This window comes from Mustela lutreola, chromosome 4 (genome assembly GCF_030435805.1).
Source record: "Mustela lutreola isolate mMusLut2 chromosome 4, mMusLut2.pri, whole genome shotgun sequence".
Taxonomy (NCBI): Eukaryota; Metazoa; Chordata; class Mammalia; order Carnivora; family Mustelidae; genus Mustela; species Mustela lutreola.
The window spans coordinates 200,944,642-200,961,356 of NC_081293.1; positions in this window are offsets into that span (position 1 = coordinate 200,944,642).

The following is a 16,715-nucleotide window of genomic DNA, read 5'->3' on the forward strand; positions in this document are numbered from 1 at the left end:
GAATCAGTGCTAACTCCCTTCAGCATTCACACCAAGACCTTCTTCTCAGCAAAGGGAACCTCTTACACTGCAATGTAATGGGAAGGCAAGCTGGGGCAGCCGCTCTACAAAACAGTATGGAGGTTCCTCAAAAAGTTATAAAGCTACCCCACGACCCAGCAATTGCACTACTACGTATTTATCCAAAGGATACAAACGTAATGATCCAAAGGAGCACATGTGCCCCAATGTTTATAGCGGCAGTGTCCACAATAGCCAAACTATGGGAAGAGTCCAGATGTCCATGGACAGATGAATGGATAAAGAAGATGTGATATACACGATGGAATAGCATTCAGCCATCAAAAACGATGAAATCTTACCATTTGCAACAACAGAGATGGAGCTAGAGAGTATTAGGCTGAGCAAAATAAGTCAATTAGAGAAAGACAATTATCACATGATTTCACTCATGTGGAAATTAAGAAACAAAACAGATGATCATAGGAGAAGGGAGGGGAAAATAAGATGAAATCAGAGAGGGACACAAACCATGAGACTCTACTCCAGGGAACAAACTGAGGGTTGCTGGAGGGGAGGTGGGTGGGGGGCAGGGTAACTGACGGATGGGCATTAAGGACCACATGTGAGGAAGTGAGCACTGGGAGTTCTATGCAAACGATGAATCACTGACCTCTGCCCCACAAACTAATAAAACACTATGTGTTAATTAATTGAATTTAAATTAAGTAAATAAATAAAAAGATGTCTCTTCTCCACAGTCTTTCCTGATAATTCCAGATTCTTCATTCACACATTTATCCAAAACCGTGGAAACACAATGGAAAGATTGCTGGGGCGCCCGGGTGGCTCAGTCAGTTAAGCGTCTGCCTTCGGCTCAGGTCATGGTCTCGGGGTTCTGGGATCAAGTTCCACATCGGGCTCTCTGATCAGCGGGGATTCTGCCTCTCCCTCTCTCTCTGCCCCTCTCCCCCTGCGTGTGCTCTTTCTCAAGTTAATAAATAAAGCAGAGGAAGGGAGGGAGAAAAGGAAAAGAAAGAAAGAAAACCGCTTCAGTCCCTGCTTTCACCGAGTCTGTAACCCAGGAGTAGAGCAGAAACCTTATAGCCATTCACTTGACCCTTAGCAGACAGGTCCCTGTATCTACTGATAGTCGATGCATAAGCTCTTCAAGATCTAGGGCATCTTTTCCTCCATCTTGTAAACATCTGTGTACTTCCTACAATACCTAACGGAATGTCTTGCACAAAGTAGACACCTAACAAATATTCCTTGATCAGTAGGCTGCTTGCTCTGGAAATTTCCTAGACTTCACACTCTGGTATGTCTTCATAGTTTATGGATGAAAATAATTGTGTGGGCCTTGCTGGTTCTTCCAAGCGCACAGTTCGGATGTCCATGACTGAAGGCACTGCCTGTTGCTCCATCCTCTGCTTCACTGCCATGTCATGTCTTTGAAACTGTTACAATTCCAGATAATTCCTCTCACTTCACTAGGCTTTGCTTTGGTTTTCTTGGTCACAATGATCAAAAAGTTTTGAGATATAAGGTGACAGAGACCATGCTTTTAACCTCTTTATGCCCTATACCAAACCAAGCCAAGCAATATTCTGATGTACCCAGTATTTCCCCCAGCCACTGGCAGAGGTGAGGATTTTCTTTTTCCCTTAGCCCCATTATAGCAAGAGATACCAACCAGCAAAGGTCCAGCCACATCCCAGCTCTCCCTCCGCAGTGGATTAGGTAAACACACCGGGATGTGCTCATCCACTGGGATAAGACCCTGGGGGAAAAATCAATGCACTGCGGCCACAAGCGACAATACGGGCGAATCAATACAGGCAAAAACAGCATCGAGCATCCACAAGACGGAACTGCAGTATGAGTCCGTCTGGATGAAGGTCCACACCCTGCAAAACCAGACAAGGTTATCATTCCAGGATACAAACATGTAGTGGACCTACAGACAAAGTGGGGAAGGATAACTTTCAGGAAGGAAGGTCAGGGCAGACAATGGTGGGAGGTGCTCTGGGGGCCGCAGAGATGACTGGGCTCATTGCGAAGACTTGTCAGATCTGGACCCTAAACGCGGCTGTTTCCACCTGCCAGATGGATCCCACGGGGTCTGCCCATCATGTCACCGCAGTGTGTCTCTCTCACTGGCGGAGCCTGGGTCATGTGGCTCCACCTGAGCCGCCAAGGCAGAGCGCCTGCGATGTTTTCTGCTTCTTTTGTGGGATGGAGTCCCTGCTTCACAGGGGAGGGGCCTCTTGTCACAGGGAAAGTGGCTTCTCATATGGTTCAGCCTAAAGGAATTATTTGGTCCAAACACAAAGCTCTCTGGAGACCCAGCACAAGCAAAGTTTAAAATTTAGACTCTCTAAAGAAACAGATAGACTTTAGGGCTTTGCTAAGTGATAACCAGCCAGCGCTGTGCTGGAGACCAGCTCTTGAACACCCCGGGTCATGATCCTAGGGTCCTGGGGTCGAGTTCCACATTGGGTTCCCTGCTCAGCAGGGAGCCTGCTTCTTCCCCTGCTTGAGCTCGCTCGCTTGCTCTCTTTCTCTCTCTCTGACAAATAAATAAAATATTCTTTAAGAAATTATATTTTTAGGTGCCTATGCCTGGGTGGCTCAGTGGGTTAAAGCCTCTGCCTTCGGCTCTGGTCATGATCTCGGGGTCCTGGGATCGAGCCCCGCGTCGGGCTCTCTGCTCAGCGGCCTGCTTCCTCCTCTCTCTCTGCCTGCCTCTCTGCCCACTTGTGCTCTCTCTCTTTGTCAAATAAAGAAATAAATCTTTAAAAAAAAAGAAATTATATTTTTAAAATCATATTTTTAAAAGGTAACAAATATTCAAATTCCTTCATGTCTTAATTATTTTGTTACACTTTCCTCTTAGCTGTGTTCCTAAAGTTACTTCACTCCCAGCAGTGTGCTACTCTCCCTCCAATGACCTCACTTTGGCAGCTGGGATGGGCCACAGTGGGAGCATTTACACCATGGGAATCAGCAAATGATACACACCAGGGCCCTTTCTCCTCCCCCTCGTAGAGCAGTTATTAGCTGTAGTATACCACAGGAGATGCCAAAGTTTTGAAAAACACCTAAGTGAAGATTTTCCGTATTGGGAGCTAATGTCAAACAGCCAGCTGGTCAAAGTTGGTGTCCTCTGAGGGAAGTTGAGGAGAATGACACACTCGCCTGGTGGCTGGTCACGTCAGGTGTCTGGAGAGGTCGAGGGCTCCCACAGGGAAAATGGGATTTTTCTCAGGAAAACAGTTCTAATGCCATGAAGGTGCAGATAGGTTTAGAAACATCCATTGTTTAGAAACATCCATGTCACACTGATCGGACCCCACCAGTGGTTTGTATATTTGTTGGTCTTCTAAAGGGACAAAATAGTCATCGTTCCCCATCACAGGGGAGGCAGCAAACACGGGTCTGGGTGCAGAGAGGGGTCAGACGTTGTGAGAGTTCATTGGTCTCCGGAGTATCAGACTACCCCAGACTGGACAGATGGACAGAATCCTGATTCCTCACAGCTCTGGAGGCTGGAAGTCTGACGTGAAGACGCCGGCAGGGCTGGCTCTTCCCGAGGCGCTCTCCTTGGCGTGTGGACAGTGGTCTTCTCTGTGTCATCGTCTGTGTGTCTGTGTCTCATCTCTTTTTATAAGGACACTAGCACGTTGAACTAGCGCCCTCCCATAGGACCTCATTTAACTTAATCACCTCTGTGTTTTTGTTTTGTTTTGTTGGGGTTCTTGAGAGAGAGAGAGCAGGGGTTAAGTGTGAGAGGGGGAGAGAGAAGAGAATCTCAAACGGGCTCCACGCCCAGCACGGAACCCAATGTGAGGCTCAAGCTCACAACCCTGAGATCATGACCTGAACAGAACTCAAGAGTCGGATGCTCAACCAGCTGAGCCACCCACGTGCCCCAACTTAATCCCCTCTTTGAAGACCCCATCCCAGTTAGGGTCACATTCCGAGATCCCGGCAGGATGTCCACATGTTAATTTTGAAGGGACACAATTCAGCCCAGACAGGGAGTATGTTTAAGTCTCTTCTGCCAGTCTGCTTCCTCAGGGAAAGGACAGCAAGATGATCCTCTGGAGGGAAGAGGGCAGTGTTTGAGGTCCTGGGAGAGGAAAAGCATGACATAGTCACCAGTGGTGCCCGCAGGAGTGCACACAGTCACTAGAGGGCAGACGGGGTGGACACAGTCATAGGGCGCTGGCAGGGGTGGACGGAGTCAGCAGGGGACAGGCAGGAGTGGGCAGAGTCACTAGGACACTAGCAGGGGCAGACACAGTAAGGGTTCGGGCAGGGGTAGACAGAGTCCCCGGGGTGCAGGGAGAGGTGGAAAGAGCCCCTGAGGGACAAGGAGGGATGTACAGAGCCCCAGGGGACAGGCAGAGGCAGACAGAGTTCCCAGGGGACAGGGAGGGATAGACAGAGCCCCCTCGAGACAGGCAGGGGTGCACAGAGCCCCAGGGGATAGGCAACAGTGGACAGAGCCCCAGGGGAGGGCAGGATGAATGAGGAAGGGCATATCATTTCTAGCCAGCACTAAGCTCTAGCTGGGCACCAGCCTCCAGCATCTAACTGCTCCCTCTGCCCAGTAGTGCCCTGGGCCCTGCTCCGCAGTTATTGTGCACAGTGCTGGCCGGCATTTGTTAACATCAGTAGATGAAGCGCTCCTCTGATAATGAGATGCCGTAGTGCGCATGAACAGTCTCCAACGCCAGAGCACTGGGCTAGAATCCCAGCTTTACCACTTCTGAGTTGTATGGTTTGGGGCAAGTTACTGGCCTGCTTTGCTTTGTGCCTGTTTTCCCACCTGTAAATAACCTGGAAATAATGAAGAGGCTTCCCTGGCATGGTCCCTGGGGTGAAATGCCATATCCACGCAGAGCAGAGGCACCCGAAAGTTAGCTGTCATCGTTGCCGTCATCTGAAATACCAGGACCTCCGCATGGATCGCGCTGACATTGACATATTGGGCTACGTGTCCATGAAATAGTCACGGATTTTGAGGAGATTCATGGCAGACCTGTAACTCCTACACCGGAGATTACAGACGAAAAGGACGCTTCAGATGGAAGAGAGGAGCTCCACTTGGCCAAGACGTGCGACTGTCGCATCCAAGAGCAGGAATGTGTAAGAACCAGCCAAAGGGAATGAAGGGATGTGGACCTGGCATTGGCAGGGGTGGGGGTAATTACAGGGAATCACGGGAAATCTAAGTGCACAGACAGAAAGCACACCCCTGCCTCGACTTGCCCTTCAACCCTTGGTGTCAGCTTCTGATTTTGACAAGATTCTGTCCCGGGTGAGGCACGTGGTTTTCACCTGCCCTGCTGACTCTCACTGAAGTTTGAATAAAGAGAGAATCGAGGCCACTTGCAGAGGAGAGGAGAGGGCCATGAGGAATTCATGTGTGGGGAGCACCGGCCTAATTCGCGCAGCGTCCTAGCGGCTCCGTGCATCACGGGGCCTCTCACTCTTTCCACAATAACGTGCCAGATGCCACAGGATGGGGGACCCAGTGAATTCCAAGAGAAGACACCTGTAGAGACATCGTTAAAGGCTTCCCACTGGCAGTGTCCACACAAAAATGCCTGATCTCTGATTCAGATACAACTCGGGGGGGGGGGGGGCTGCTTTCTGCCCGAGTACAGCGGGCGCAGGGAGCATGACAGCAGCAGGGACAACGGCCTGGGCCAGCCGAGCAGGACGAGGGGAAGACGGGACACACGGCGGCCAGCCGGGAGGACTCAGAAGGAGGACAGGACGTGTTCTCAAACTCGTCACAGCCACGGTTTTGTCCTGACTGCCTGTCGGCATGAATATCTCCCGCAGCTCAGCGGGGCCTGCTGGGGTGCAGAAGCTACAGTGCAGAAACCCCCCGAGAAAATATCCCGGGCTGGGCGAGCCAGTCCGGAGACGGCTCTCTAGGAGGGAGTTAGTGCTCAGGAAAAGGGAGGCTGAACTTACGCTTTTTATGATCGCTTTTTAATTCTTCTGTCAACGGGGAACAAATGACGAACGTATGAGGAAACGATGAGGAACGTATTTTTTTTTTAAAGATTTTATTTATTTATTTGGCAGAGATCACAAGCAGGCAGAGAGGCAGGCAGAGAGAGAGGAAGGGAAGCAGGCTCCCCGCTGAGCAGAGAGCCCAATGCGGGACTCGATCCCAGGACCCCTGAGATCATGACCTGAGCCAAAGGCAGAGGCTTAACCCACTGAGCCACCCGGGCGCCCCGAGGAACGTATATTTAAGAAGTGAGCCCTTCCCCCCTCTCCCTCAGACCCGCTCTCCAGGGGCAGCCACGGCTGAGGAGCTCTAGCCGCAACTCCTGCATGCGCGGGGGTGCTTAGTACACAGTCCAGATGCGTTCTGCCACTCACTACTTCTATCTGACAATGGATTGTGCCCTCCGCCCCCCATCACTGTGCACAGCAATCTCATTCTTCCCGCTGCCTCATTAGCACTCCACCGACTGGCACTTTTTATGTTTATCAATCTAGTCTTATGCAGATCGACATTCAGATTGTTCGGTTTTCACTATTTTCTAGTCTTATGGAAATGATGCTATGCTGTATATCCCTCACACATATATTTTTGTGCACTTCTGGGAGTATTGGGGGCGAGCGTGCCACCAGCGAGAATTTCCCCGTTTGTTCCAGATAAAGCCAAGGCAGCCCAGGTGCTTTCGGAAAGGCTGCCCAGGGCCCAGACCCACTGCAGCAGAGGGTGCCCAGGGGACAGAGCCGGAGCTGGCTAGGAAGGAAATGGGTCACCTGTGGCGTCTTCACTGGCCACCAGGCCTGGGGAGGGAGACAGCCTGTAGGGAATTCACCCAGGGGAACACAGACCTCCCCCAGGCCTCCTTGGAGTGGCTGCCCTGGGACAGGCCCACCAGGGTAAGTGAAGTCAGCCGTGCCAGGAGGGAGGGGTCAGGCTGGTGGGGACTCTCCCTTGCCTATTCCAGTGGCTTTAGAAAACACTATTTATCCTGATGTAAATGTTAACAGCAGGATACAGAACGCGGGGGGCGGCGGGGGGGGGGGGGGTAGGGGGGGACCCCAACACTCCCTTGGGAACTCACGGGCGGGTCAGTGGGGCGTGAGCACACACGCCAGGGACCCGCTCAGCTGTCATGGGGACACGTCAGGCTGTGTGAGAAACTGCGGTGAGAGGACACAGAAGCATTACTCCATCAGCACAGGTCTTGGGCATTCATAAGCTTGCCTCCTGGGAAGCTTTTTTTGACCATAAAACATCAGGACAAGCACACAAACAAAACATCAGCCGACCCCGCGCTGCTCGATGGTTCAACGTGATGAACAGCGCGGCCAAATCCTTGCTGTCACTGATGACGTGTCTGTGTGTACGTCTTGTCGGTGTTGGGGTCAGCTCTCCCAGCGGGGGCCGGGCCCCTGTCACTCCGCGGCCTGGCGGTGCTGCCTTCCCCGCTGAGCCTTGCTGGAGACCACGCCTCAGAGGCCGCAGTCAGCAACAGATGCCTCAAGATGCCTTGCTCGCTCCCCTCATCCAGAAATCTTCAAATGAGGCCCAGGGCCCTCCAGGTTGGAGACTTAGACGTTCCCCGCAGGAGCCACACACTCCAGCCCTTGTCCCGACGGTGCTGCTGGTGGAAAGACTTTATCCGTTTTGCTGTTGGTGTGATGGGAGCCGCGTGCGCCTGGGCTTGCGGGGGAAGCTTGGCACCCAGCCCGGACAAAGGCTCCCGGCTGCAGCCTCTGGCTCCCCCACCCCACTCTGGCTCTGCCGGCGCGTCCAGCCGTCGCTTGAGAGAGGGGCCTTGGAGGAGGCGGCCGGGTTGCTCTGGGAGCGCAGCTAGAGGGCAGTCGTGCTGCATGAGCCGCTCAGGACGCAGCCCCCCCACCGCGCCACCGCTCCTGCCACTGGGGACTTGCGGTCTCCTGACCGACCGACCGGAGGACTTTCTCTCCCGTCCCCAGGCTCCCCGGCTTCGAGCACAGGAGCCCCTCACGACTCAGACCGAAGAGGACCCTCTTTATCCCGCTGATCTTGACACTCCATTTTTTCTTCATCGTGGACTTAGCCCCGATCTAGGGCGACATCTCAGAAAAGAAGCTGAGACTGGGAGGGGTCAGTGCTCAGCATATGGACCTCGGTGCAGTCTTGTCCCAGCACAGACCCAGCGGCCCGGCCCTCCATCCTCCTGGCTGCCCACCGCCCCCACACCCAGCTCTCCCACTGGGGGCCCAGCCGGGCCAACTGCGCACTGCCCTGGGGAATAGGTCTCCCCAGCTGGGCCTGCACAGCCCGGCACTAAGAACTTGCTGCTGGTATGCGGTATTTGGAAGCCCACAAAGCACATGTTCCTCAGTGTTTAAAATCCACAGTAACCCACCAAGATAAACCAGCGTTATCATCCCTTTTCAACAGACATGGGCTCTGAAGGAGGTGACTCGCATACCCAGGCGGGCACAGCCTCTGTCGCCAGCCCAGAGCCCTCTGTGATGTGCCCCACGGCCATGCCAGGAGAGAAGGGGGCAGTTGCGGGAGCACAGGCATGCGGATATAGACACGGCTGTCCTGGAGACGATATTGCTGTGGACCTGGAGACCATAAACGCAGTGATTGTCATTGATACGCTACGGTTATGGATGCAGGTAGATATCCTGAGAGACACTGACAGAGACAGAGGCAGATACAAAGTGCTCCTTTGAGCTGGCCAAATTAAAATTCTTTCTTTTAAAGGTTTTATTTATTTATTTGACACAGAGAGAGAGAGAGAGAGAGAGAGAGAGCATGAGCAGGGGGAGAGGCAGAGGGAGAGGGAGAAGCAGACTCCCCACTATGCAGGGAACCCAACTTGGGGCTCGATCCCAGGACACTGGGATCAGGACCTGAACCGAAGGCAGATGCTTAACCAACCGAGCCACCCAGGTGCCCCCCAAAGTCGAAATTCTGAAACACAACTAGAAAGCCCAAATCCAGAAACTAGCTCTGGCGTCCTTCAGTCCACAGACCTCCTGGCTGAAGGGAGGCCACACCAGGGAGTGCAGAATGCTAGTTCTGTAGCCTGACAGGCCTGACAAGATTTCCCTCTCTCTCGTTCATCAAAACCAACATTCTATATAGTTAGAAAATTCTGGAGCTTCCTGGGACAGTGTGGGAGACTAGTTTATAAATAGTTCTACTTTGCCTTTATATATGCAAGGATAGAAGGGAAACTAAAAAAAAAAAAAAGTGGTAAAAATACTTGTTATATGTCTTACTATCGTAAAATTAAACTATAATTTAAGAGCTTCGATACCTTTCTAACCGTGGTAGATTTTAAGGTAATTATGTGTCTCTTCAGTAATATATTTGCTATCAACTTATTGCATAAAAGGATTGCTTGTGAATTCAAAATTATTTTTAGATTTATAGCCCTTTCAAGTGAAAAAGGGGTTTTTCAGAAATACTTCCGATTTCCAATATCTGGTGAATCTTCCATTTGCCATCAATAATGCCTTGTACAGAAATCCTCCTTCATATAAATCCAGCCTGACATTCCTATAATGCACACTGCGAGAGAGTGCTCTTAGGGCAAGAAATAATATCCGTGTGAATTATATTAGGCCAGCCTGTGGGAAACATTCATCCCACAATTTATGAATTCAGATGCTCCCAGAACATGCTTTGGTATTCTGAGGAGACGTAGGTGTTTTCATTTTCGTTGGCTTCTTGATAAATGTTTATTGTGGGCACTGTGAAAACTGCTGATCTGGAAAATCATTTTTGTACTCATTTGTTTGCCTGCCTCTAAGGTTTATTACTCACATTATCAAAATTGTACAGCTCTTCCATGCAGCCTAAGGTTGTGCCGTTGTGATGTTTCCAACGGGCACACTTTGTTAGCGTCGTCGGTGGAAACCCTGCTGTCCGACGCCAGGCTGCACCCCTGCCTGGGCTCAGTCCGTTGGGGGGAACTTGGGGAGGGCAGGGAGCAAGGGTCTGGCTGCAGATACTGTGGTGTTTCCTGTCTTCTGACTTTGTGCCACTCTGTGTTGCACAGTGTTGTGTTGTGTTGCCCACAGTGTGTTGAGTCACATTATCCAGAGCCCATAGAGTCATGGCTGCGATGCAGAAGATAACAATTTCTGTGGGTTGAGGATAGAGCGAGTGTTTGGGCTAAATGACACACTCCGTCCACACTGCCAACCTTCACTGGGTAGTGGCCACTGTCTTCACTTTCCGTCCTATCACTGTATCATTACAACACGGAGTTTGAAGGGGAGCCGCGGTGGCTCTGTTGGGGAAGGGTCCAACTTTTGATTTCGGCTCAGGTCATGATCTCAAGGTGGTGGGATGGAGCCCCGTGTCAGGCTCTGCATTCAGGGTGGAGTCTGCTTGAGGTTCTTGCTCTCTCTCCCTTCGCCCCCTCCCCCTGCTCACTCTCTCCTTCAAATAAATAAATAATTTTTTTTAAATGTGGGGTTTCAAAACTCCGCAGCCTGCCGCCCCTGGGTAAGAGCGTGTGTGCACGTGCGCACGCGCGGAAGGTCCCAGGGAACTGGTCTTCACGACCTGCTCTCATGCCCAAGCTCCTGAGTCAGCAGCCCTCAGTAAAACAAGTGGGGAGGCTCAGTTCCTCTCCCGCTGCACACTCGGTTCTTACCGCAACGTCCTGCTCTGCTCCTGGCTGCGCCTGGGAGTGGGATCCAACCTGTTTATGAAGAATATTTACAAGGAACGCATGCACATAAACATGCCACATTAAGTGAGGGATTCTATGCGCAGCCACTCAACCACCGCCCGCCGTTGGGTCACTGAAGAGGAACCATACGCTGTTCTTGTTCTGAAAGATTTGCTTCGAAGCATTAGAAGTCCAAGTGGAAATGAATCAGATTAATTTTCAAAATTAGCAGGGATACGCTTTATTCTGAAATCACGAAGCTCTCTTTTAACTAAATTCAAATGCGGCTAATCCCTGTCAGGCTAAAACATTCAATAGGAGACCGGCGTGCGGCGGGGAATATCCTGGGTCCCTGTAAATAACTGGACGGCTTGGCTCAGAAAGCAAATGTCCGACACCCTAAAAATCCCCATCGTGTCCCTCGGTCTCATCAGCAAAGTCAGGCCCGTGCCAGGCCGTCCGCCGACAGCGGAGTTCGGCATCCGTCCCGGACGCGCCGGAGGAGGTGCAGAGCCTCGCGTCGGCCGGCGCGGTATTAACTCGGTTATTCGCTTCCCAAACGCGCATGGAGAGAATCAGGACCTCAGCCGCCGCACGGGTCGTCCTGCTCCGCCGGGTCATCAGCCCAGGGCGGCCAGCAGAGCCCGTTTCTGCTTCCCTGAACCACGAGGGGCCCGCAGGCGCCCGGCCCGGCGGACGCACCGTCGGCGGCTCTTCCCAGCAGGGGCGGGCGAGGAGTTCACAGACTCCCCGACCCCGACGGTGCTCCCGCACTCGCCGTCACGGACCTTCTGAGTCCGCGGAGACCGCGAGCCCGAGGAGACGCCCGCTGGCGCGGGGGGGCAACACCGACGGCCGCGCACGCCGGCCTAGGAGGTCGCCGCGGGTCTCTGCGCCGCGTCGGGTGCGGGACACCTGGCCGGGGCGGGGGCGCTCCCGCAATCACGCTCCGCTCCTCCTCGGTTCCCGCGCCCAGCGCGCCGGTCCCCCGAGCTCTGCGCCCGCCACGACCTAGACGGGACAGAACGTGCCCGGGTCGGGTGACAAGGACACCGGGCGGGGCGCGCAGCTCTCGGCTCCGGCGCGCCCACGCGGGGACACACGGGCGTGCGCGACCGTCGGGCCGGTTCGCCAGGCCGCGGCCCGGGAGCGCCCGGCAGCGCGTTAACGCGGGCTCTGCGGGCGGAGCGGACGCGGCGGCCGGGGGCTCGGCACGGCGGCCAGGGACGGCGGCCCCGGGGAGCCACGGCAGCGGCCCGCGGTCCACCCGCCGGACCCGGCCGGGCGGACCCGACCCACCAGCCTTCGGAGCGTGGCCCGCGGCGCTGGCGCCTGTCCCGCACCCGCAGGCGGCCCGGGCTGGGGCAGGAGGACGCGCGCAGTCGCGGCGCCCCAAGGCCGGTCCCTCGGAGCCCCTCGGAGCCGCCGTCGGGGGGCGCCGCTCGCGAAGGCCGGCCCGGCCCGGAGCCGAACGTCCGAGGCCGCGGGCTCCCGTCACGCCCCGGCCCGAGACGCCCCGACCGGCCGCGGGAGCCCCGGGACGCTGAGGCGGACGCCGGCCGCTCGCCCAGGGGTCGCCGCACGCAGAGGACACGTCGCGTGAAAGAACGCGCCTCCCGCCTCCCGCGCCCGGCCTCGCTTCCAGAAGCTTCTCTCCGAGCGGCGGGTGGAGGCCGTGTCGCCGCCGGGGCGCGAGCCGCCGGACGCCTCCGGAGGGCGGGAAAAGCCGCGCGCTCGGACCACGCTCCTCGGCTCCACAGCGCCCCCCGCCGGAAGCGGCCGCCGGAAGCGGTCGTCGGAAGCGGCCGACGCGGGGCGGCTCCCGGGAGCGCACGCGGCCCGTGTTCCGAGGCGTCCTCCGTGGCGAGGGCGGTTAGCAGGGGTCACGCGGCCTCGACGGCCTTCGTGTCCGTAGCGGCTGGCCACGGGTGCGGGCGCTGGCGCTCACCTGAACTTACAGTAACTGGGGAACGCAAGCCCCGGAGCGGGAAGACGCGGCCCGGAGGAGACAACGCAGGAGCGGCCGCCCGGCGCGGCGGACGGACAGACGGGGCGGCGGCTCCGCGAGGACACGGCAGGGCCCTCGATCCCGCCTCGGCCGGACGGGGACGATGACGGGAGACCGCGCGAGCTGCGCGAGCCGCCGCCGGGCCGGCGCTGGCCGAGACCCGGGAACTTGGCAGCCTGCGAAAGCTGCGGGTCCCGGACCTTCCCTGGGGCAGGACTGACCCCCGGGCGTCGACATCAGACCTCGGGATCTGCCGACCGAGGGGACGCCCGGGAGCTCGCGACCCGCACAAGGGGCCGCGGGTTTCCCGTCGGAAACCGCAGAGGCCGGACGAAGCGGCCCGACGCTTCCCGGCCCTGACAGAGGAGGGCGGCCGGGGAAGCTGCCGTCCAGGAGCGAAGGAGCAGCGACACCGGAGGCCGAACGCGCGGTCCCGCGCAGACCCGCCCTCCCAGAAGGGCCGCCGGCCGTCCTCGCAAGGTCAGGGCGACGCGGCAGGCGGGGTCGCCGGGACATCCGCTAGCGAGGCGCCGGGAGATGGGGCACGGGCAGGTGCCGGCGCCTTCTCGTCGCCAGAGGTCTCCGTCATCTCCGACGGTGGAAGCAGCAGTTCTAGCCCCGCTTCAGGGCCGGGACCCTGACCCGCGACGGCGAGGACGGGAACGGCGTCTGCGCGGGACGCAGCTGTGCGGAGGGAGAACGGGTTCCGCTGGCGCCTCTCCGCCCTGACCCCGGCTCCGGAGGGGCGACCCACCCAGCGAGGACCTGGCAAGTTCCGACCCAGACGTGGGGCGAGCACTCTGAACGGCGCATCATTCGCCTGCCCCGAGACCACGGCCTGATTGAACGGTTTTACAATGAACGAGGACTTACATGTGCGACGGAGGAATCCGCTCGCTTAGTTTTCCCTTGATGGAGCAGTCGCCCGCCCGCAAGCGCGGGAATTCGTCCCGAGGGAGAACAAGGGTGGTGACGTGCTCAAGGACGACCACCTCTGCTTGCGGTCGTGTTAAAAGCCGCTACCCAGGGAGCCGTGGCTCCGCAGGGCCCAGGGCCAGAAGGTCACGTTCGGCATGCAGAGTGGCTCAGGACCCTCTCTGTTGCCGGAGCAGGAGCACTGCCTTTGCCCTCCGCGCTGCGTTTCAACAGCCATGTGAAATCAGACGGAAAGGGAGCGGGCTCTGTGAGCCGGCGGCCGAGCCGCCCAGACGCAGCAGTAGATGCCAGACCGGGAAAGTAGACGGGGGACACTAACGGACACCAGGGAGGCAGCCCTGAAACCCAGCGCCCACTCGCCGGGTGGACGGCAGCAGAGGGACGGCCCTGTCCTCGGGAGCCTATGGTCTTGGGACGAGGGTACTCCCTCCTTCGTGGGACCACTCCACTCACCCCCTCAGACTACGGTGTGGCCATTCCAGGGCTCTTCCTCCAAGGGGCAGCCTCGGAGGGCATCCTGGGGAGACGAGTGGTCTCCTCTCCTCTCTGGGCCCTGCAGATGGCTGTCACCCCACACTGTCTCGGACTTCTGCAAGGTCAGGGTTCCATGAAACCCCAACTTGACTGTGTGGCTGGGCCCTGCCGCATGAGTCCCTGACCATGCCTGGCTCCGTCTCAGGTCCTGCTTCCAGCCCTGCCTCTCCCTCAGGGATCCTGGCTCCGCAGAGTCTAGAGAGTGGCTGCCACCAGCTGCCAGCATCTGCTGTGAAAGAGAAAAGCTTGACCGCAAGAAGGGGCGTTCACAGCAGAAGGCTCTACTGCAGTCAGGGGTCTCCTTCCAGCCTGTGAGTGGGGGACCGGCATTGCCTTCCAGCACCCCATCCGACATCCATGATAACAATGCAAAGAGCATGGGTCTGTCCCTCACCCAGAGTCCGCTCTAGGTCCTCTGCTGAAATCAAGTTTCTGAACCTGTAAAGCTCAGGGCAAGAGCCTGAACGTTGAAAAATTTACTGAGTTAATGAGTCTGACCCTGGAAGACCCTTCCCTGGAGAAACACACGCTCTTGACTGAGGCCCAGTGAGACGAAGCGCAGGGTAGGAGCCGGGTCTCAGTCGTGTGAAAGCTCAAGGGGAACAAGCACAGGCCATTGAAGGGAGGCCATCTGCTGGGGTCGCACTTGCCCCCCTTGGGGAATCCTGGGGCTCCGGGAGCCTCGGCCCCTGTGGTCTGCCTAGACCACACGATGTGAAGTCTGCTGGCTGCACAGAGAGGCCTGACCCCCTCGGCCCCGGCTGCCGTCTGCCGGCACATGGGACTCTCTCTGCACCCATTTGCACGTGCATGTCATGCCTCGTGCAAAAATATCCTAAATTTGGGTTTTAGAGAAAATTCTGAATTCAGAGAAAAAAACAGAATCCAGAATACCGGGAGCTCCTCTGGCAAAGTAGAAAGGACAGTTGTGGAAGTGTTAATATTTATACTGCCTCAAGACAACATTTCAAATGTCAAGTTCCTACGTAATTGTGAGATACACACAAAAATAGAGGAATTATTATATTTCTGTCATAATTTGCCACTTGACCAAAATAAACCAATAAGATAAATAAATACAGCCTCTTTTGCCCAACTGACTAATATGACCTGAACGGAAATAAAATATTGGATGAGCTGCCCACGCCAAGTTTAGATTCGCAACAGAATCTCAGCGTTCTGTTTCGATATAATTAACGTGATGATTTAATGTGTTTTTCGCTCAGCATCGTCATGAGTTTTTTTGTGATAGCATAGAAATGAACACACACTCATCCCAGCATCAGAGGAATAAAAGGTTGTCGTATTTTTGAGTGCTGTTGACAGAGCCATCCATCTCCCACGGCGCAGGAGAAGGGAGTGTTGTTCTTCCGATCGGATACGGTCATTATTTAACATGGGGCTACAGCCACAGTCTTCATTAATATATTAACCTACGGCTGAGACAGGCCCTGCAGTGAACCAACCAAGGACTCCTCGGGAAGGGTCCACACCCCAGTGCTTGGAGAGATCGACTATTGGAAACACTGGCCTCGGGTGAGCGTAACGCCGGCTATGGGCGGAAGCAGCCAGCGAGCCAGGAGGAGGCCGCCCCGCGAGAGAGAGGGCCAGGAAGACCGTATACCCCGCAACCCTGCCGTGCGGCACCTTGCAGCTGCAGAAAGGAGGGGTGAACCCACTATATCTGCCCCGCCTCGGCCTCTGCTCATTCCATGCCAGCCCCGCCAGCCTCCGGGCCTTTGCACAGACCGCACCTTCCACTCTTCCCTGGACAACACTTCCTTTAGGGAAAGATCACGACCCACATGACCTCGCGGAGGCCTCCTCTCACCACGCTCCAACAGTCAATCGAAGCCCCCTCCAGCCGGAACTGTCCCTTCAGTGTTTCGCTTGGACCACGGGATGTGGCATTGACATGCAAGATCTTACTTATCTTGGTTTTCATTTTTCTCCCCGAAAAGGTGAATTCCATAAAGGCAGGAGGCTGAGGGAGGACCCAAGCAGGAAACAGAAGGGGACCTTTTATTGGTTTCGTTGAGGACAGTTTATTAAAAGAGCCATTTCCCAAGATGTGGATAGAGGCAGGGAAGGCTGGGGTGAGGCAGCACCCCAGGGCAGGGGCTCGGTCTGGAGGGGGATGCTTGTGGGAAGGAGAGCTAGAGCGGGAGCCACCTGACCTTCAGTTCAGGGAAGCCCGGCCAGTGCTATCTGCCCCACGGTGAGGGAGCCTGGGTCCTATATGCCCTCCCCCCAGTTCCACAGCTGCTCCTCATCGCCCGCCCTCACCAGAAACCTGAGAGTGGGGGGCTCCACCGAATCAGCCTTCCAAGCCACAAAGCAAAGGGCAAAGGGTTGAGGGGCATCTGCAAGTGACACAGAAGGAAAGTCAGCTTTGCCTGCTGTTGAATTCGCACTGCTCCTGGCACGTAGGAAGTGCTAGTGTCCTGGGGCTGCTGTTACAAAGGACCGCACACTGGGGGCTTACAATAGAAGAAACATTCTCTCATGGTTATGCTGGCCAGAAGACTGAAATGAAAACGTCAGCAGGGCCACACTCC